The sequence below is a fragment of the Dermacentor variabilis genome, chromosome 4 (assembly GCF_050947875.1).
Source record: "Dermacentor variabilis isolate Ectoservices chromosome 4, ASM5094787v1, whole genome shotgun sequence".
In the NCBI taxonomy this organism is placed as follows: Eukaryota; Metazoa; Arthropoda; class Arachnida; order Ixodida; family Ixodidae; genus Dermacentor; species Dermacentor variabilis.
In genome coordinates, this window is record NC_134571.1 from 63,841,851 (window position 1) to 63,865,296 (window position 23,446).

Sequence of the window (23,446 nt, forward strand, 5' to 3'; positions counted from 1 at the left end):
GCGCACTTCCTCCCCGCTTTCCTCCCTTTCGTGCGCTAGAATGAGTCGCGATCGCCGGCTCACCTTCGCACGCTTTGACTCGCGCGCACAAAATACGGCGCGCGGCGACGATTTTATCGCCCTTGGGCTTTATGCAAAACCTCACGCCAACGCCAACGGCAGATATGCGCTTGGAGGGCCCAAATAATTGCTGTCGCAATAAAAATTTCAGGTTCCACGTAGTGCCTTTATTTGTTGAGTCTCTTAGTTTGCATACAGAAAAGGCATACCCAAGTCTTCTGCAAAACATTTATTACTAGCACGGCTGAACTCATCTAAAGATGACTGTTGACGGTAATGCGATGAGCATTCGAGCAATGTAGCGCCACACCGTATTTATGAAGTCAGGTATATTTAACTTCCGTTGTGGTCATTGTGAAAAATCCGTTGATTTGGCTGCATGCACCATACTCCGGTATTATTCCGCTTTGCTGTGGTACTAACTTCGCAAGGTTGCTCAGGAGCATGTTCATAGTGGCAAAGTATTTGTTTAATAATCTGCGACCTTCAGCCAAGCTCTCTTGTGGGTATTAGCATTATAAACAAGAGGAAGCCAGGCAAAAATGCGCGAAAAAAAGAATTTTTAGGTCATTAACAACCAATATAGGCGCCAACATCGAAATATGCCTTCATAGGCGCACTATAGGTCCCACTAACATGTTGCCAGACCCGTAGATAGTGCGTATACAGTACCTCCTCTAGTTTTTGTGTCAGTCAGATGCCAGTCAGATGTCAGTCACATGCGGCCGATCCGACCGTTCACCCCTTTCTTCTATCGTCCTTGCTACTTCCTCCCGTCGGCTAGCGCTCGCGCCTACTTTACAATCGTGGTGGAGAGCACCACCTGGGTGACGCCTCACAACGGAAGTCAGATAAAGACTGATAGACGCGTCATAACCTGACGAATGCAGGGACGGAGCGTATACCGCTTCTCCACCAGAACCAGGGCGCCTCTGTGTCCTTCTCACCCGCCGCCCTGTACAGAGTCGAGACAGCCGCGGCGTCTACTACGGCGTTGGGCACGCAAATGGTGGACGCCGTAGTTGATGCCTTTGACGGGCGCCGTAGGGACGCGTTGCCGGGGCTCGTGTGTATCCGCCATTCGCGTGCCTAATGCCCTGCTCACCCTGTACGGAGCGGCGGGTGAGGAGGACATTGAGGCACTCTAACCAGCCCAAGCCTATACTCTTCTAATAGGGACGGCAGCGGCGCGCGCTCAGACACACGCGTGACGCAAGTAGTCGGATGGATGGATGGATGGATGGATGTTATGAGCGTCCGCTTTGAAACGGGGCGGTGGGTTGCGCCACCAAGCTCTTGCTATAATACTGCCTAATGTCCTACCTAGGTTGAACAATGAAAAAAAAACGCCATGAACTACCACGCCCGAATTTTCTGATCCCCTATAGCGAACTGTGCTTTTGTACGTCTCCGTCTTATGTCGTTTCCCTACTTTTCTTCCAGCAATCCTCCAGTCGCCTTTTACTAATGCCTATTACGGACATCTTTGCTTTACCACCGCTCCCGCTGGACCCAAGGGCTTCAAGGAGGCCAGTGGTGCCTAAATCGACCGCTGGGTAGACGTCTTCACATTCTAATAAAACATGCTCCGTCGTTTCCCTAGCTTTATCGCAGCAAGCACATGCTTCTTCTTCCTTCTTATATCTCGCTTTATAGGTGCGTGTTCTAAGGCATCCCGATCTCTCTTCGAAAAGTAATGAGCTTCCCTTTGAGTTATCATGAATGGTTTCTTTCCTGATTTCGTTTTTTCCTCTTAAGTAGTTACTCATGGCAGGTTTCTTTTTCATTGCCGCCACCCATGATATTATTTCAGCCTCTCTGACTTTCCGCTTGACCTTCTTTGTTGCTGTGTTGCCCACCATACAGGCCGTATACTTGCTGGTAAGCTTCCTCGTTCTTTTCCCCACTGTGAATCATCGTATTTCCTGTACAGATACCTGAAAACCCTCCCAGCTCATTTACTTTCTTCCATATTCCTCAGCCGTTCTTCATATTCAATTTTACTGCGAGCCTCCCTCACTTCAAAACTACTCCAGCGCATATCACCTTGCACAGCTTCATTTGTAGTCTTCCCGTGAGCGCCCAATGCGAGGCGACCCACTGACCTTTTGTTCCCGTCGAGTCCTGATCGTACCTTTGATTTAAAGCAAACAACAGCATTTCCAAAAGTAAGTCCTGGAACCATTACACCTTTCCACATACCTTGGAGGACTTCGTACCTATTGTATCTCCATAGCGCTCTGTGCTTCATTATGGCTGCATTTCTCTTCCCCTTTACTGTTATGGTTTTTCCCTGTGTTTCCATATATCTATTGCCTTCGTTTATCCATATACCAAGGTATTTATATTCTGTTACCCGAGGTATTTCTTGGCTCTGTATCTCCACTGTCTGTTCACTGTTTTCATTGAATACCATAACACCTGATTTTCTAACACTAAATTTCAAACCTAAATTGTTGCCTTCCTGTCCACAGATATTAGCCAGACGTTGCAAATCACTTTGCTTATTAGGTAGCAACACAACGTCGTCCGCATAAAATAAACCTGGGAGTTGCTGCTGTACTACTGTACCCGCCTGTTTGTATGAGGGATTCAACCCGATGTTACTTCCTTTTAGCGCCCTCTCTATCCTCACCATGTACATCATAAACAGCAGCGGGGATAAAGGGCACCCCTGCCTCAGTCCCTTGTTGATATGAACTTTCTCCTCGCTCCTCATCCCTTCCCGATCAACGCAAACGGTATTTTGTAGGCAAATCTCTCTCAAAAGCTCTAGACGATCGTTACGTAAGCCTTCCCCTTCCAGAATATTCCACAAAAGTTTGCGGTTTACGTTGTCGTACGCTCCTATAATCTCTAAAAAGGCCACATACAACAGTCTGCTTTCTGCTTTTGATATTTCAATACACTGAGTAAGAACAAACAAGTTATCATCCAAATGCCTACCTATTCTGAAGCCATTCTGAAGCTCTCCCAAAATGCCATTATTCTCTGCCCATGCTTGAAGCTTTAATTTGATTGCCTGCAATGCTAGGCTGTATATTACCGATGTAATGGTCAACGGTCTATACGAGTGAATTCTGTCTTTCTCCCCCTTACCTTATTCGTTCTACTTTGTCGCCAACTGTCTGGTATTCGTCTATCCTTTAAAGTTTTTTCCATTGCTTTCACCAGAGCTTCTTTACTTTTTAGTCTTAGTTCATTAATCAGCCTAACGGGAACCTCGTCTAGCTCTGTGGCTGTGCGCTTAGGAATTTTCTCTTCGGCTTTCTTCCAGTTGAAATTTGTCAGCACTAGCTCCTTTTCCACCTGGGTCTCTTTCATGCTCTTTTTTTTTCTTCAAATAAAACCTCGTCATTGCCTTGGAAAGATTCGGCTGTTACTTTTCGGATGTAATTTATTTCCACTTCTTCTTCCAGTCTGTTTTCATCTTCGTCTAGGATATGTTGTTGTATTGTTGTTGATTTCCTGCCTAATAATGTTATGTGGTTCCAAAATATTCTAGGTGCGGCCTTCTTTTTCTCACGCATTTCTGACAACCAACGTTCACTTTCACCTTTTAATTTTGCTTGCACCAGTATTTGAACCATAGACTTTTTCATTCGGTATTATTTCCCATTTATTGGTTACTTCAGCCTGCGGCAACTGCGCCTTCTTTGCCTGCCTGTCGTACCATCTGTGTAGCGCCGCATCGCGAGAACTCAGTGAACTAAGGCGCACCAACCGCTTCCATTCGGTAGCGAGCGATTGCATTGGCACCAAAAAAATAGAGGAGGCGATGGCTTATATATTCACTATGCTGGATAAGGACTTCAGGAAAAAGTAATTTTGCCTAAAGTTTCAATTTCTAGTCATGACATTATTCGGGCCCACTTGGCCTTCGTTCTGCTAAAACTCGCATGCGATCAAATAACAATAACGACCTATGCTCTTAGACAAGCGCGGCTCATGCACCGACGTTGCGTGCAGTGGACGCTGGCTGGAGCAGGGTTGACGATTTCGCGCTAGGCTGCGACAGCGTCACCATACTGGAGGTGTGGGCCGTGATGGGAATCATGGTCCTGGCGGTGGCCATCCTCCTCTGGTACCTGTCGCACGTGCTACCTTGGGCCAACGCAACGCCCCAGAGCCCGTTCTTCCCGCTGCTGGTCCGTATATTTCTTAAGCCTGTCCAGGTTAATTCAGCAGTAAAAATGAAAGTTGAGAGGCGCCGTATTGGGAAATAACGTTGAGGAGAAACATGCTCAGTATGTTACCCGTCCAACACGTATTACATACGCATCGAAGAGCCACAAATAAATGTTCAGGTCATTAGTCGGTCACTAAGCACCGTTTTCATGTAGTGGATATAATTGAATATTTATAAAGAATAGGTTTAGTGCCTACTATATTCAACAGGAAACTCTCCTATCCGCGGCTCGTGTACGCTACTGCAGCACGTTAAACTTTTAGCGGCTTCGCCGAATTTTTCTTGTAATGTGGCAGATCCTTTTCTCATGTGCTGTGCTTTGGTGGCACCGTTAACCAATCAATTAAATGATCAGTCTATATTAACCCCACATAAATATGTACTGCATTTGATTATATCATCGTGTTTATTCGCGGATTTCGCTGCTCAGCCAAGCTACTGGTGCCCACGTCAAGTCAAGATGGACTTGGAGTCGCAGGGGCAAGAGCCACTTCCCGCTGAACATTTCGAAGCGCCGCCGGCAACACTGGCTGTCGTGGAGTGCAAGAACCTGGTCAAGGTGCGGCCTATACGCGTGATTACCTTTGGTGATTGTATAAGCCGCTGTTATAGCTACGCGATTCCTATTTCAGTAAAACGAGACCAGCCGGCGACACACATGCAGTCTTTACAATCTTTTACATGCCTTTCTCTGAAACTTTGACCGCATGGAAGGGCGACAGATTCCGCTCTATACAACTTCGCCACGACGGCGAATTGACCTTCACATCTGCCACTCACGACTCAGATTAGCTCACTGTAGTTACATGGATAGGCTGCAGCAGCGGGATTAAGTATAAAGGTACTTCATCTTTCACTGGCCCGTAGAACAGGGAAGAACAAGTGGCTCCAAACCTCCCCGTGACAGCAATCACAGGGACACTCGAGGCGTGCTTGGGCCAATGTCGTTCATGCTGTTGCCGATGCGGCAGCGCATCCGCTCGGGCACAGAGTGTTGAAGATCACGCGATCTGCTTCGGACACGAGAGTGAGCATGTTAGCACGACAGCGATGTCGATGAGTTAAGGATAGGGTGCATTTACACGCGCTGCCATCCTGTGAGCACAATGCAGGAGGTCACAAGATTTGCGGAGCTTTGAAAACGTGGCAGAGTGAAACTGCAAAAAAAAAAAGCGGCAGAAAAGATCTTTCGGTTTGGGACAAGCAGGCGCGTACTCCGCGCTGCCGGCGCTCTTGATTGTGCCATTATTGTGGCCACAAGTATTGGCGTTTATGGAGTGAACACTGTTCATGTGTTGTTTGGCGCCTGATGCCAGACGTGTTTAGTTAGCAAGTTAACTTGCGCTACACACGAAACTCAGAACTTTAGTTCGTGTGATATTCTAATACCTTGATGTCGCTATCACTGCTTCGTCTTTCGCTTGAAACGAACTTCTTTCCCCCTGAGGCATCCAGAGGGGAAAATATTTAACAATTTGATTTCATGAAAGCACACAAATGAATCAATTTTATGCTAGAGGCCACGGATCTCAAGTAATTACACTAAAAGCGCCAGCATTGTGAACATAATTTCATGGGCGAATACCTGAGAGTGATGACATTAAACACTACAAATTGCTATCATATTAAACGTCCATCCCTAATATCACGGTACGTTACAGCTGAAGCAGTAAATTTACTCCATTCTAATTTCTTCATAATGAGAGCTGCGAGATGCTTTTTCGCAACATCTTTATTGCCCATAGTATGGCGAAGCTCCTCTGCCACTTCATGCATTTGTAACGAGCTGCCCCTTCTAGGCGGCGAGTACATTCTTATCCCTATAAAGAACTCTTATGACACATATGCCATGTATCCAATGATCTCATATGATGATACAGAACTCATACTCACTTCCTGCTCCTGCATCATCTGCAGCATTTCGGTGTTTTCGCGGCCTTGGACGGCGTCAACATGACGGTTCACAAGTCCTACGTGACTGTCTTGCTTGGGCACAACGGAGCCGGAAAGACGACGCTCATGAGCATACTGACAGGTACTCCGCTAACACATGTCAGTTTCTCTCATCCGCAAGGGACACATCAGGGGACTGCGTAATTCGCTTAGCGCGGTTAACACTTGTAAAATTTCAATTTTATACGCAGGCAATACTCACTTGCCCATCTAGTAGCGTTCTGATGCCTCTGGGAACACAATATAGTGTACCTGTCACTTTCAGTGTTGTCGTCAAAGTGGTTAAGACGTGTGCACGTTAACGCGCTCATCGGTTGTCTGCTCAATATATTTATTTTTTTCCGGTATACATTCTGTTACCCTTTCAATAAACGCCAGTAAGTCGTAGCGTCATGTTTCTTGTTCCTGTTGCTTCGGCTCTGTCCTTTTCCTGAAGCGCTTTTGGAAGTTTACCATGAAAGGCTGATTTGCCCAAGTTCCCACCATGCTAAAGGGAGAATAGATGCGGATGGGATTGCCACATGCATAACTAATTTTATATAATATAGGAAAGACAGCCAGAACGCTAGTACACAATATGCTAAGGTGTCAATTGCTCACGCAGGCTAATTGGCTGTTTATCGCCATCCCGTTCTATAAAAACGTTCATTAGCAATCATCGTCATCATGATTACAATCAAAAACGTGCTCACCTATCGCTGTTTGTTTTTCGCGAAGTGAACTCAGAATCCTGTTACTTCTTGTTTGTTTTTATTTAATTTTCGTTGCAGGACTGATCCAGCCGAGTGGAGGTTCAGCCATGGTGGCTGGCTGGGACATCAACACCGAGGCAGCGCGACGTGAAGTGGGCTTTTGTCCTCAGAAAGATATCTTCTTTGACGACTTGACCGTCGAAGAGCACTTAGAGTACTATGCGACAGTGAGTGCTAGTCAAGTGTGCGCATCACTGCACGTAACGTTCTTTGTCCTTGCTTTAGCAAAGAGCAGAGCGGTTCTTCTAAAGCCTTATAGTATAGCCACTCTCATGTAGCGTGCTGTATCTATACTACCTGTACGTCGAAATCCGTGTTATGTCCGTATAACGCCTAGAAGGCTCCCTCACAGGTACGAGTTCTGGAGGTCGACACACACGAAAGTTTAATTGGAACTATAAGTAATAAAGTAATTTGATGCAGTGCCTCTTCACAGGCGCCATCATGTTATTGTAACTGCTGAAAAGCTGACTCACACGATGGCATCGCATCATATTGAAAAAAATTTTTCTATGAAAAATGCCACTAACTCACACACCGTTAAATGAACATCTCAAATGTATTTTCGTGCGCGATGCAGCTAAGAGGTGTGGAGGACCCGGCCAAGCGAACGCAGACGCTTCTCAAAACATTGCGACTGACGGAAAAGGCATCGCAATACCCCGCAGAACTGTCCGGCGGCCAAAGACGGAAGCTGAGCGTTGCAGTCGCACTCGTATCGTCACCAACGGTAACTGATGCGTTCAACTGTTTCTCACCAATGAGGCGATCAGTTGTTTAATATGGAATTCCCTTGTATATTTATTCGTTTGGTCATTTATTTATACAAAAGGCGTCACAGGCTCCAGCAGGAGTATTATGTGAAAGGGGCAATTATACAATATATATCTTCATAAGTCGTAGCATTACAAAGAATGGAATGCCATAACGGGTATATAAGACGTATACTAAGGTGCATAAAGCGAAGTGATGCTGCATAATAGTTAGCGCAACGCGATACACACTATCGGACTGGATGGTGACATACACAATGTAAGGGTACATTATTTACTACTGTTAAATTTTACAAAAGTAACCTATGGGTATATATACCTCTTAACATTGCCAGCTACAGAAGTTAGCGAGGAGCGTGTAAATAATTGAGAGAAAGTTATCAATCAAAGCAACTAGTCAAGGAAAAAATGGTGGTTACTTCATGATGAAACTTAGCAGGGTCATGAATGTCGACAACATTATCAGGGATACTATTCCATAGTTCAATTGCTAATGGTAACGCTGATCAGTTGAAAGTATTTGTGTACCCAAAGATACGTTTGAAGTACCGGTTGTTCTTTTTAATCGGCGAGACGTTCGTAACGGTTGGGAGAGAGGGAGGACGGTTTGATGCAGAGTGTTTGTTATTTTATGAAACAAGCATATTAGAGCAAGCTTTCTGCGTGATTCTAAGGATGATAAGGAAAGTGAAAATTTAATATTAGTAATACTGGAATGACGGCTGTCATCTTTGGCGATGAAACGCGCAGCACGATTTTGAATAGGTTCAAGAGCGTCGGTTAGGTAGGTTTTATGAGGTGACCAAATTGATGACGCATATTAAAGTTGAGGACAGGCGAATGTTGGATATGCTCGCGATTTGGTTGAAGTAGGAGCGTCGAGGAGGTTTTGTTTAAGACATTAGACAGTATGTGAAGCCTGTGCTGCGATTTTATCTATTTGAGTTGTCCAAGAAAGTTTGGTTGAAAGATACAGTCCAAGGTACTTGTAAGACGCTGTGCGTGCTACATGGCAGCTATTAAGAATTTGGTTAGATGCTGAAGCTGATTTCTTGCGGTTGAAGGTCATTAGTTTACATTCATGGGTATTAAGAGACATTTGCCAGCGTGAGCGCCAATTACTTACGAGATCCAGGTCCTGTTGGAGAGCATGATGGTCAGCTGAAGAAGAGAGTCTACGGTATATTACGCAATCGCTTGCGAAAAGTCGCATGTTATAGGAGATACGCGCTCGTAGATCATCAATGTCAGTAACAAGGGACCCCAAACACTACCCTGGGGGACGCCGGAGGAAACATCACACAGAGGAGATGAGAAGGAATTAGTAACGGTGTATTGTTTACGGAAGGAAAGAAAATTTCTCACTCTGGATAAAGTTAAGGAATCCAAATCAAGATATGAAAGTTTAGATATTAGACGACAATGCGGAACGCGATCGAAATCCTTAGAAAAGTCGATTAATATGCACTCGACTTCTAAGTTATTTTCAATGTAAATGACTAAATCATTGGTAAATTCTACGAGTTGGGTGTTACATATGAGAAACCTTTTCTAAAACCGTAATAGTTCGCGTAAAAAAATGATTACCTTCTAGGGGCTGAGCGATGTGGGAAGCAATGACATGTTCAAGTAATTTACATGGGACACTCGTTAATTAAAGAGATAGCACGATGATCACTAACATTAGGTTTCTTGCCTGATTTGAATGTTGGCATGACTTTACCAATTTTGCATTCTTGCGGTATTTCACTTGTGGATATTAATTATTGAAAGATGGGGGCATACTGATATTAGATACTGTGACTGTGCATTTAAGGAATTTAGTATTAGTATCATCAATTCCTGCGCGTGTTGATACTTTGAGGTTGTTTATCAGTGCTGCAATTCTGGCAGCAGTTATGAGAGTGGGATCCATGTACCTGTAATTGACGTCTTCCGTACATGAGATGCTGGAATGGTCTAGCTTTGTGAAGGCACTCGTAAAGTAATTATTGAACGGAGCAACGTAATCCACCGGTTTATCATTTGTCCCTTCATCATCAAGCATTGAAATGATGTCATCGGCAGTGTTGGTGGGAGCAATTGATCTCCAAAACTTTCTAGTGTTATCTTCAATAAGCGATTGAAGGTAACATGACATAAATTTGTCTTTGGCGGTACGAAGCGCGCGACAGTACTCGTTTTACACAGCACGGTGTTTCATCCAAGACTGGGGCGTTCCTTTAAGCTTTGCCGTCCTAAAGAACCTTTTCTGTTTATTTTTCATTGTGCGTAGCTATCTGTGGAACCACGGTTTGATAAATTCGTTCTAAACGAGATACGTAGTATGTGCGCCTGAACCAACTCAGAGTATTTTTCTGTGACTGAGCGAGAGGAGAACGATGGAAGGATTTGCAAAAGATTTCAAGGCCCTGGTTAATAGCATCGAAGTTTCTTTGTTATAGTTGAGAAAATGTTTTTTTGCAACGTTATGCGAACAGGCAGGTATCTCGAATACAGCAGACAGAGGCAAGTGGTCACTAAACCCCGTGCTATACTGTAAAGAGGTTACGTTATCGGGCGCAGAGTGCGGAAGCATTTTAGCTGAGCTGAATCCGTCAGATGGAAATGGCAAATGATTCCATACACCTTTCGAATTTCCCAGACAAAATCTATGGATTACTGGTACTTTTCAGGGCACAAAACCATATGGTGAGTTTAGTCACTGTTTAGGTTCTTGTTTTCGAAGTGTGTGATGAAATATACGTGCACTGCCGACGCAAAGTCAATGTTTTCCTCTCGAACAATGTCAGATTCTCCAACTAATTATGTGAATAGCTATGGCGCTTATGAGCGGGGTTTTGTCCCGCTAGAATCAAGTACGACCAAACACCACCAAGGGAAGAAATGAGTCACCAATGGTGTATTATAATGCGTGCTACCACACACACATGCATAAGAAAAAAATATCCGGGATATTACATACCAAACCACGATATGATTACGAGGCACGCCCTAGTGGAGGACTCCGGGCTCATTCTGATCACCCGGTATTCTTTAAAATGCACCCGATGCACAATGCACAAGCATTTTTTGCATTCCCACCCCATAAGAACGCGGGCGCCGCAGCCGCGCTCGTCCACGTGATCTCGAGATCAGCACAGCAACGCCATATCCACCGACAAACCATGGCAGATCGGCTGCTATCCCATAAACTGACGTGATCATGAGGAATCGCATGTATTAAACGAATACGATCTATATTGTTATTGCATAAAAGGGTTGTAGGGCATACGGATTTTTTAAATAGGGTTACTTGTGGTGAAATTGTGTGAGCACACACCACCCTGCAGGCTGCCGTTAGTCTTAATGTGCTATAGACTAGATGAACAAAATGCTTTAAAGTCACTCAACTTAGCTGTGCAATGACCCATCTGCCCAGTTGCTCATTCTCGACGAGCCCACAGCAGCCATGGACCCGGAGACGAGGCGACACTTCTGGAAACTCATAGGAGGCTTCCGGGGCCGCCGGACTGTGCTCATCTCGACGCATGACATGGAGGAGGCTGATGTTCTCGGAGACAGGATAATCATAATGCACAGCGGAAAGGTCATCTGCAGCGGTTCAACCAACTTCCTGAAGATTGCCTGCGGTGGGTTCATACCTACACGAGCAGAACTATACGTTGAAACACTCCTTCTTTCTTATTTTTCCAAGAACTGTTTAAGACAGCGTTACTGAAAGGAAAAGCACTACTCACAGGACAAAATGAAAGCATACTTAATGTGAAAAACGTGCCAACTGGTTAGCTTAAGGGCAAATGATTTTGAGCTTAAGAGCAGCGAGTTCTTGCTGAAGCGGTTTTTTGTTCTGTGCATCGTAGATGTGGGCTACAAGCTCAGCATCGGCAAGGCTCAGCAGGGCTTCCAAATTGGCAGCGTCTTGCAGCTCGTGCGTCAGACGGCGCCTCTCGCAACAGTGGAGAACGAGCGCAGCGGTGACGTCACAATTTCTCTGCACACGTTCAACTGCGACGGATTCGAGAATATGTTCCGGCAGTTGGAGTACGGCGCCAAGAGGCTGGGAATCACGGGCGTCGGTGTGACCGTCGCGACCATGACGGACGCTTATCTGAAGTAAGTGGGTCGGCGTTTGCACTCCGCCGCGCATTCGATACGAGGGTTGTTCAATGTTTGGGGCGAATGTTTTCATAAGGCAGTTAACGTTTCAAGCGAACTGGTTTTTACAGGTGCTTGCTCCCATATGCTTTTGCATCGCTACTGTCGCTCTTGCATGGACCTTTACGACTTCTGCGACATATAAAGCACCGGGTTGTTCTAGATCACGGCGGTTTTATAGTCTTCCCAGGGTATCCGTTGGTTTTTGAGGTTTCTAAATGTTGGCGCTCTTTGGCCAACATTGGCGCTTGCGCCACCAAATACCATAAATCATCAAGGTATCCGTGCGATACAACTATTACTGCCTTCCGTAGTGCACATAGTCATGAGACCACGAGTAAAGTAACTTCCCTAATACCGCCTCTTCGCAAAAATTTGTCTGTGCTCTCCACAAAAGTTCGGCTAACTCCTAGTTTTTCTACGTCAGAGAATTAGGCAGGTACAAAAACTAATTATCATCACTCGAATCGATTTCTTTTTTTATCACCCACCACTAGCGACCGGCCAGTCCTGCCGATAAATGTAGGCGGAGTGCCTCTCAAATCAATGAAGACACCACTGACAAAGCAGGAAAGAAATAGCTGGAATGGAATTGTTACGTTATACGAACCTGATTACACATAGTTGTTCCAGAATGGCCCCAACATCGGCCGTTGCCATAACAGTTGTAACTGTGCGTATCCGTTAATGTGCTGTGGTTTTAATGGGATGTCGAAGAAGGATAGCGTTACATCGTCCAAAAATTATACCTCTGCTGAAATATCCGTGCTTGATCTGTAGGCAAGGATCCTTGTCAACCTTGAACAACTTCTCTTTTTTTGGGGACTCGGAAATAAAACTTAAAACTGAAGGACTGCGTTAACGTTCCCGTCGTGTGAATAGGATACACTTATATGGCTGCAGCTACACTGTGTCTTTCAGGAGCACCGGAAAACGATAGTCTAGAACAGTGACCTATTGCCGGAAAAGATCTTCAAGACCCATTTTGTAACAAGATATTAACCTCTTGCATCTAGACAATCTTCACATAGGCGTCCACATCGCTAAACGAAACCGCCATGAATGGGGCGTACAAGTCGCATTGTTTCTGAGGGTGTCGTGGAGAGCGCCTTTCCGAAAAGGAAGCCTTCACATTTACACCTCGTGGAAGATAATTTCTGTGAATGCTCACATTACTCTGGGCGTGCGAAAAGTAGCTGTGCAGTGAAAAAATAAACAAAGACAAGATAATTGTGAAGGATATCGCAGTTTCACGTGCGATATGATAGAGCAAGACCTGTAGGTTGTGTGATAACGTCTGCGGGGTGCACTCAAAGGACGAGCATACGAGAACAATCCTGGCACACTGCAGGAGCTAGCTAACCATTACTCAGCACATTGCACTGATGCTTCTAGGAACCCTCTAACGAGGGTTTAACTATATGCGGCGTCGTGTGCAGACATGTCTCCAAGCCGATAGCAGCAATTTGCGGCATCCTCTCTAGTGATCACAGCAATGCCGTAAGTAAAACTTCAGATTTTAAGACCCTTATTCCCATGGCGCAGTTACATTTCGGACACCCAGTACTTCTACAAATATGAGCGTGGCATCGAGTTCGGTAAATATTCTTGATAGCGCATTTTGTAATGTCAGAACACACACATACAAATCTGCATTCCTAGAATAGGTTTTAACAAAGTTGGACTAAAGACTAGAAAAGTCCTCGCAAGAGTAAACGTTGGGGTGTTCATATGGACTGCAAAAAAGCAATTAAGCGCGAAGCTTTCTATACATATGCCCTCCCTGCCTCCCTCCCTCCCTCCCTTCCTCCCTATTTTTACCCGACGACAAAGTTATGGTTAATGTTTTCTAGCGCATTAGACTAGGACTATAGAAAAGGACACAGAGCACTGATCTGTCGTCAATTACGCTGGGAAATATCGATCATGAAGCGCGAACTTGTTCAACGCTCAGCATTGGTCGACGAATATATAACCAATAGTTCTCTGTCACCAAAATATTAACCAACTCACCTTCACATGAAAAAACTTTCATAATCGTTGTTACTGGGAAGTTTTGGTCTATAGGACGTATAAGAACGTCTGAAAAAAAATGAAAAAGAAAGAAATACAAGAAGTTTTAACGATTCTATGCGCATTGTGACGCATGACCGCTATGGGCGAATTTGTTCGGTTTATGTAATCTTGTAGTTAATCACAGTAAAACGCACTTCTTTTAGAATAATGTGCAGGACCGAACGCGCATTCAATGATACAAATGTGTTCTATGATATCGTCTACCTCATAGTTCAGCACAGTGTAGCACAGTGTGCCTGTGGATGGCTACAGGTACAGCGCAAGGAACACGAGGTTTACAGTAGCAGATACATATTGTTACTTGCATGCTCCTTGTGTTGTACCTATTTTCTTGAACCACCAAAAGCCAAATTGTCTCCCCATGAACGATTTGCTGGAAGTCTAAACGCTACAGAGGTCGTACAGACAGCCGGCGGGGTTTCAATGTTAGCCCTAGCACGGTTACCTAATGTTGAAGATCGGTCATAAATGTTTAAACACTGCAGATCAGTTTTGCGAAGGTTGCAAGGTGGAAGGAGAATCATGAAAAAGAAAGAAATTTTTTCCTACCCGAATGTAGCCGAACCTGACAGCCATTGGGCACCCCTGTGCGGGTTTCTCGGAAGACTTCGCGGTTGAACTAAAATTCCTCATTGTCCAAGGATCGAACAAGTATAAAAGTCTTTGCAGGACAGTCGCTATGCCATCCCAGCTAACTGGGAGGCTAGCAGGCTACAGATTGAGGCCGAATTAATTAAGAACTCAAAGTGCAGGGACACCGAGTATTGTAAATAAAATTTGTCACCCACACAACAGTATATTTAGAAGCTACAAAGGGAACCCAACCGGTATTCTTAGTACATTTAGCTATATGTAGCGCCTTTCAAAAGCTTATAAAGTGCTTGCAATCGTGCGTTCGTGAGTCTGCTATAACCAATAATGAACGAGATTGGGTAAAAGTAATAATATATCTTGTATTTGCTTTTCCTGATATCATGTGTCCCCATCACGGTTTAGAAAAGGCGAATAGTATTTTTTTTATCATTATCATAGAACCGAATATGAAGCTGTGCAATGAAATAAAGCAATATCTGCTTTACGACTTACTCGTATATAACTTAAAAATTGCAAGCATTTTTCGCTGTTCCCTGTTAATGTTTTCTTGCTTCTGCTCGCATTGGGCATTCTGTTTACTTTTTCTTTCTGTTGCAGAATAAGCAGGGAATGGGCCGCAGAAGCGAATCGTCTGCAGAAAGAGGAAGATAAAGGGGCCAGTAAGTGCAGACCTGGCGTTGAATGATAAATTGATTTCAAAGATATATTATAGCATCATAACAGTTGGACCCTCTCCGCGCTACAGTCTCCATAGGAAAAAGCATACGCAGATACGTTTTGTTGAGTACAACTATTGTCAGCAGCAAAACTTCTGCAGCAAAACGGGGATTCACTTCATGAGAAAAATTAAATGTTTCACGGTGACTGGTCTGGACGAGGAAATATATGAGAGAAAGAAAAAAAAAATGTGAAGAGAAGAACCGACTAAAATAATAGCGAAATATAAACAAGGCTCCCATACAGGAGTCTTGTTCACAATAAAATCACTGAAAGAAACATTGTGCGTTTAAGCACAGTTCACTATGTGACGCAGTCATCGGAAGCGTCCCGTCATTTCTTTTCGATGTGGGCGCCATGATAAAAAATTGCAGGGATTCCGGACTACAGGAATTCCGCATGGGAGCCAAAATGTCATTTAACTTCGGTACTGTATTGGTCGGCGCTTCATTTTGAGTTTTTCTCTAAAGACTATGGAAAAAGCATCCATGGTGGCCCAGTAATAATACACTGCTGAGAGCGGTTAAGTAACGAAACAAAACACAGCGCGTCGACAAAACACAAGAGATGGACGTGAAAAAATGATGTTATGACTGATTTATCAATTTAAATGTAAATTTCATCGAGAAATTGCAGTGACTTTCCTTAAATATTTTAAGGCATGCGGTATATTTGGTATGAGGACTTTAACAGTCAGTTGTTGCGAAATTTTCGGGTGGTTTCAAATATTTGAATATAACAAATAGTTGCTTTTTGACTAGAAATGAGTACAGTTGATGTGTAATATTGGATTCATATACGAAATTTAGAATGTTCGCCCACCCTCAAATCAGCACTTGTCCTTCTTTTTTATTTCTTTTTCTGCTCGTCATTGACTAGTCGAAAACGTGCTGTTTCAGACAAACAGCAATTACCAACGTCCGCGAAAGGTGGCGCTAATGTTGCCGCTCCAACAGGCAAGCCGACTTCCCCAACTGGTGCCGCGACCACTGGTGAGCACCGCAGTGGGGTGGGGTGTTATCATTTCTTCAGAATCTCCTAAAACGTCTGTAGTTTTTGGGCGCTGAAGACTATATAATCTGCGCCTGTATGTACTTGATATAGCACAAGTGCATCTGGTATCGGTGGCTGTGCAAAACACTGCAAGCACGTGAAACGGGACCGAATGCAATCTATTCAACGTGTACTCTCGTACCTTGGATTGAATGTTCAAGCATCTACGAGATGAAATGAGTCCAGTGGTGACCGCCTCAGTGTGAACAAGGAATCACAGCAGATGGCGAAACGTCGAACTTTTGTCCTTTATATATGCCAGTGGTTTGCTGCTATTTGGGATATATAATGCCTAAATGCGGTCGAAACACGGACGAACCACACATGATGAAGGCTGAATGAACCTGTACTACCATTACGCAGAACTGCAGTAAATTATTAGCCCCCCGTTCTTGTCAAGTTACATTAACTTTCTGCGGAACGAACGAATACATTATTTGACGATGGACCTTTTTCTTGCAGAACTACAATCACCGACACATTTCCGGCACTGAAATATGCTATATGCACACACACACACACACACACACACACACACACACACACACACACACACACACACACACACACACACACACACACACACACACACACACACACACACACACACACACACACACACACACACACACACACACACACACACACACGCACGCACACGCACACGCACACGCACGCACGCACGCACGCACACACACACACACACACACACACACACACACACACACACACACACACACACACACACACACACACACACACACACACACGCACACACACACATTGATCGAACATAAAAAAGCTTTCTGCCTTCTAATCGAGATCCGAAATCGTGTCCGATTTCAGGTGCGCCGCCCGTACCAGCACCAGCACAAGGTTACGTAAACGTGGCTGCCACAAGCGCCAAGCAGATTCCTCCAGCTGTTGCAGTTGCAATTCCTCCAGTTGTTGCTCCAGCTGTTGCAACTACTGGTAAGGTACACTGTAGGATGTCTGCAACACTTTTGTGACCTCCTGTGCTTGTCGGACTCTGTTTCAGCATATCGCTACTTGAGAGTAGTGCTCAAAGGAAGGAATGTTGTGGTGCGCGTATGCCAGCAGAGTTCTAAAAAAGAGTCGCAGCATCGCCTGAAGAAGGGGTGATTGATTGCGATAGCAATTTATTAGACAGCTTTACGTAGTAAGATTAGCAGTTGTATCAGTGGGATAGATCGTTATTAAGATTCGCTTAGTAACTGACCACACAAGCACGGTGTCAAGCGCGCACAGGCAGACATGAACACTTCTCACTCGATCATCGCGGGCACTCGCTGTCAGAACGCTGGCGTGATGACGAGTGGCCGCAGCGGGGAGCGAATTTCCCTGCGTGCTGCAACACAGCGCACACGACGCCATCATCTACCGCGGTCCGGCTAGCCTTCGAACCTAGCGAAGATTGCCTTCAAGATAGGACGCTGCGCGGCCACAGCCGAAGTAGAGTCGGAGACTCGTGTTACCCGGCCCTCCTTCTCCCTCCTCCTAGCACAGGCACTTCTATACTCCCCTCGCCCGCCCCCCCCTGCACGCGGGAAAGGCGGCGCCCCCCCCTCCCCGCCTTCCGCCATTGCGCGCGAGAGAAGACGCTGCCTCGCCACCCCACCATCGTTCTCGGCTCACACTCGCATGCTTTCCCTCGCACCAACAGTATACGGCACACGGCCGCTATCTCATCGCACTCGGACTTTTTAGGGAACCTCACGGCGACGGCGAAAATTCGCGTGAAGTGGACACGCGTTCCACGAACTTAGTGAATCACTGGGCAGCTCGCAAAGTCTCTACAGACTAAAATATGCATAATCAAATTATACAAACAACCTTCTTTTGGTCTTATGCTTACAATTTAAAGCCATAAATGTTGGCAGGAGAAAAAGCAGCTGTATCGCAGTTTCAACGAGTTCCTTTCATCCGTAGAGTAGCACTCAAACGGAAATTCAAATATTAGCGATTAGAATTTCCATGTCCAGGGTAACCCATCGCATCTACACATCTTGCCGTAAATATATTTCTGGTGAGCAAAACATGAAGTACGTAACCAAAATGGATGCGATATTTATTTAGACAGAAATATGTAGTGGGGGGGGGGTAACACAGTCATATTTAAACACGAAATAGGCATGTGCTGCGATTCCGTGTGAAACCCATAATAAGATGACATCACAAGCATAGCACACAGATGAAACCATAACGTTTACCTAAAGGTTATACTGTACTAAGATGAAAAAAAAAACGGATTTATTTATGAAGTTTGTTTAGCGCTGGTAATACACGAAGGCCAAACATGTCTTTCTTTTTTAGTGCAAGTATGTCTTTACCTCGTTCATCATATTTATTGATTACCGATGACATTTCAGTCGTACCGTCTCTCTTTCGTAATGCTGGCGAAAGAAAGGGCTTTGCTATGGTGGCTGCTACCTAAAAAGATAGCACGCAGTATCTCTCTCTAGGCCCTGACAACATTTAAATTTTGCTCATTGTATTGCTATACATTTTCAAAAAGCATGTGGATATAAATACTGCCAGCTTCTATAATTCTGTTTGTGAAGGAGTGGCTATGTATGTTATGTGACCGAAGTGTTATGAATTGAGCGCAGTGCCTTTTGCTGCATGATTCTAAGCTTGTGCAGATTAGTCAGTGTAGTGTTTCCCTAGGTTAATGTGCAATAATGCATATAATAATTAAATGGGACGTGGTATATTATCTTCTTTTATAAACAATTGGGAATATGTTGCGACAGCGGTTTTTCATACCGACATTTTTATTTACTTTGTTAATCAGTTTTTATGTACTCATTCCATGACCTATGCTCATACAAAATGACTCCAAGTAGTCTTACTGATTTGCCAATGGTGATTTAATGAGAACGTAATGTTATGCTTCCGGCTATATTTTCTAATGCTCCCGGCGCAACAAACAGAAGGCACTTTGATTTTCATTCAGTCAGGATTAGTCTGTTTCTTTTGCACCACTGCTGGAAGTTCTGACAAAAAGCCTTAGGTATTGTTTCATCCATGTTCTTTCCACGAATAAGCACTGAATAGTCGCCTGCATATATGGGGCACCTGCATAATCATAAGTTTTTGTAATACAAATTATGTAGAAAAAAAGTATTGGTCCCCGTAGACTTCCTTGGAGAACTCCGCATTCAATGAGCCAGAGTCTACATTTATGTTTATTCAGCAAGACGTTGAGGAAACGATTTGTTCCAGTTTAAACCAACTCGTCTGATTCCACAAGTTGCTTCATAATAAGCGTACGTTTCTGTTCATTGCAGTTGACCTTTGTAGAATAAAAATGTAAGCAGATTTGCGGCTAACAACAGTTTCTTATTAGCCATAGTTCATACCAATTACGGAAGAAAAACCCGTGTTCACTGTAGTTTCTCTTTAGGATGAATTACCATCAGCTATAAAATCCTGCAGTTCTCTTGAAATCTTTGAAAATTACCGTAAGTTTCACTTACTGCGATAACTGTGCTATGATCTTGTCGGTGCATCTTGAACTTCTGTCTCACCCATCACTTGTTGTGTTTCATCGATGCTACTTTCCTGGCTTTCCTTTATGCTCTGCTTTTTCGTGTTTGCTTGGTTTGAAATGAAATATATAATAATGTATTTAATCTGTCGATGATATTTGATAATAACAATGATTTGCTGTGTGCAGATATCGCCAGCAACGTTGTTGTTATTAACCGGGGGTCCCACTACATTTCTTTCCCTTTGGGACCCTCATCTGTACATTTGTGATTTTGTAACTACTTTTTTAGAACCAATAAATATGAATCTGAATCTGAAGCTTTCTATTCGAGCGCGTCTACCCTTCTGTAGTTTTTTGTGAAGATAGGTAAAACTGAGACTGGTCGATAATTATTCAGGCTGTTTTAGTCACCGCTCTTTTAGATCACGGTCATTCAGGACACTTGAAACCTACTGATAAATACACTAGTCGAAAGTTAACATTTTATGTGTGTGCTAACATTGCTGCGAGTACATCTATAACTTATGATTTCTTTTTAAATTCTAATCTATATGAATCGCGACTATGACAGTTTGAGCCCCTGAGGAACGCTAGTTTTTCACGTAACACTTGTCGGCTAGAAAAATGTATGTGGTAGTCCTGGAATGGCTGTTTGTGGCTTCATGACGATAGTTACTACTGTCAAGTTGAACGAAAAAGTAATTTAACAAATTTGCGAGGTCAGTTCCACTTACTCTGGTGTTGTGAACTTTAAAGTTGTCAACCACATTTCTTGCTTTTCTTGTCGCTAACATATCAAGTTTTTTCCAGACGAGGCCGCTATTTGAGATAGTTAGGGTTAAATAGACGACTATAGTAGCCATCTTTTTAATGTCTTAATTATTTGTTAAGCCTACTCCGAAACGCTTTCTATTCTTTAAATTGTTGAGTGCCTCTGCACAGAAACAGTGGCCAAACAGGTTAGTTTGTTGCTTAATAAGCTTCACGTGGTCTCGTGTTAACCAGTGCCTACGTAACTTTCTTCTGCCTAGAATATGTGCGTATCGGAAAGGAAGAAAAGTAATGCTTTTTAAAGATTTTAATTAACTTGCCATAGCTCGTGTTGCCATCCCCAAGAACAAAAAGAAGGCTGCTCCAAACTACTCGGGCAATCTAGCGGCGAACTGTGTCTTATGTTTTCTCAGGCCACTCGAACTCTCTTAAATTAGTGTGTAGCTGAAGCATGCGAAAGATAGAAAAATGGTCACTAATGCCAGAGTTTATAACACCAGATATATGATATTATGGGCCAGTGAATTTGTGAAAAACAGGTCAGGTGGAGAAACTGTTAATTAAGCTATGCGCTTTGAAGTAGCGCCAACATATTGAAAAGCGATTGCTTTGTAGAATGAACAATAAGTCCACAGCAAGACCAGAGCCCTTTAATGAATCAATCTTCAGGCCACCGTTGATTGTCAGTAATCTTTCGCAGTCGTATAAGCGGGGCCTCGACGCGTGGAATCGTCGCGAAACTGATCGCTCGATGCACTTTGCGTGTATTCGTGGGCTTCTTTCGCGCTCGGAAAAACACTTTTATGTAGCACGTATTGAGCGACGGAAAGCTCTATCGGGAGTTTTTCATGTTGCTCTACGATTTTCAGGTTGACACTTCTCAATTATAATATTTGAGTAGTTGAATAATTAATTAAGACTAATGATCTAATGAGTTGGATAGCAAAAAATAATCCGAGTATCTACAAGCGACGGACAACGTTACCTTGGTTCTTTTCAGCTACGTGGCATTTGCATATTTTTAAAGTTTGGCTAAAATTATGTGGGACAAGCTGTATGTATATTTTCCTAGGCCTGGTGAACCATGAGAACGTTGCAACTCAGTAGGGTGACAAAAAGTATATCCCGCCTACGATGATATGTCTATTTCTTTAATCGATGATATATTTATCCTTGTATTTAAGTAGGGAACTTAGCCACGTTCTTAACAAGCGTGCTTGCCCAACACGTTACACTCGTTGAAAACACCTTAAATCACAGGCATGCCACTTCTACCGTCCCCGCCAAAACCGGACGCCAACCAAGGTGCTGCAACCAACAAGCCAGGTCCTGCACCTGCTGTCGCGAATGCTGGTAAAAAAATATAGAAAAAGAAATGTTGCTGTTTTTCTAACAACTCTCGACAGAAGCATGAGTCGGCCGTCTGCAGCCTTACCGAATCGCGCCTGTAGCGCGTTATTGACATGCAAGTGACACTTGGGGCCACGATTTTTATTCATTAAAGTGCATACTATCAAGGCAATCTGGCAAAATCCGCAGGGCTGGTAATTGCAGTTTTTTTGTTAGCAGCCTTTATAGAGCGCCTAAGCAGACGACGCGTCCACCTGGTGATCGCCGCTATGACACAAGTCCTGCATGGCATGCCACCTCCGAGCTTTTCAGCGCGCCGGTGAACACTTCCGGGGAGCACTAGTTCCGGGGTTAGTGTTAAGTTTTAGCATCAAAAACTTCTATTCTTCAGAGCTTTTCGTGACGCTTGCACTCGTATTTCAAACGCCAAACTTTGCACGGGGCCTCCTCTATAGCTAAGCTATAATAAACTAGATTTTTTTCGCGGTCCAAAATTTTGCAGTCGTTCTCATTTAAATGAAAGAGAGAGTCAGCGCCAAGGAGGAGCAGGCGTAAGAAGTGATGAGGATTCACAAACGAATGTTTTCCGCTGTGTTCTTCAAAAACTGCAACATCCTCGAGGTTAAAGCGTGAACGAGATGCACCTAGGCGGCAGGCGCTACCGAGGTATTTTCCGCAGTGCCTAGCGTAAGACCCACAGCCACACGCTTTCGTATCACAAGAGCTCTTTCGCATTCGCAAAACCTGCGCAACAACACCGCTATCGTTATGTAATCGTGCATGGCACCATGGCATCGCGACGATATCGCAACGTCAGCTTTTGCTGAAGGCGCGTTACTCCCTAGACGCTCCCTAGACGGCGCTCAAGAACTTAAAGAAATAAGAGTTAAGGGGTTTCGCGTGCCGACACCACGATTTGGTTATGAGGCACGCCGTATTCGGGAATTACGTATTAATTTTGACCAGCTGTGGTTCTGTAACATGCGCATAAGTACAAAAGCGTTTTCACATTTTGCCCCCAACATATATGCCACCACCGCGGCCAAGATTGAACACACGACTTTGAACTCGTCAGTGCAACGCCACAGCCAATATGCAGCCACGCTAGTTGAACCTACTGTCAAAAGTTCCAAACGAACTAGGTGAGGAACCCTCTACGAGTATCACAAGCGCTCTTACATGTATGCGTCGTATGTCGCCGGTCTCTTTGATATTAGAAAAATACGTGCTACAGCACTTCTCTAGTCCTGAGTGCTCCTTTTTCGTAACGGTCCTCATGGGCTTTCCGAACGATGCCCACTTTTAGGAGAGCGTACTGAGGAGACAACAGAAAGGAACTTCCTTCTCAGCTCAAATGTTGGTATGTTATTGAGCGGCTCACGGTTAATGGGAAACCTTGCGTAAAGGTAACCAGCCATAACATAGAATTCTCAGGTTATCTCACTTGCCTTGGGAATATGGGAGACATGCAGTGACGAAGGACGAA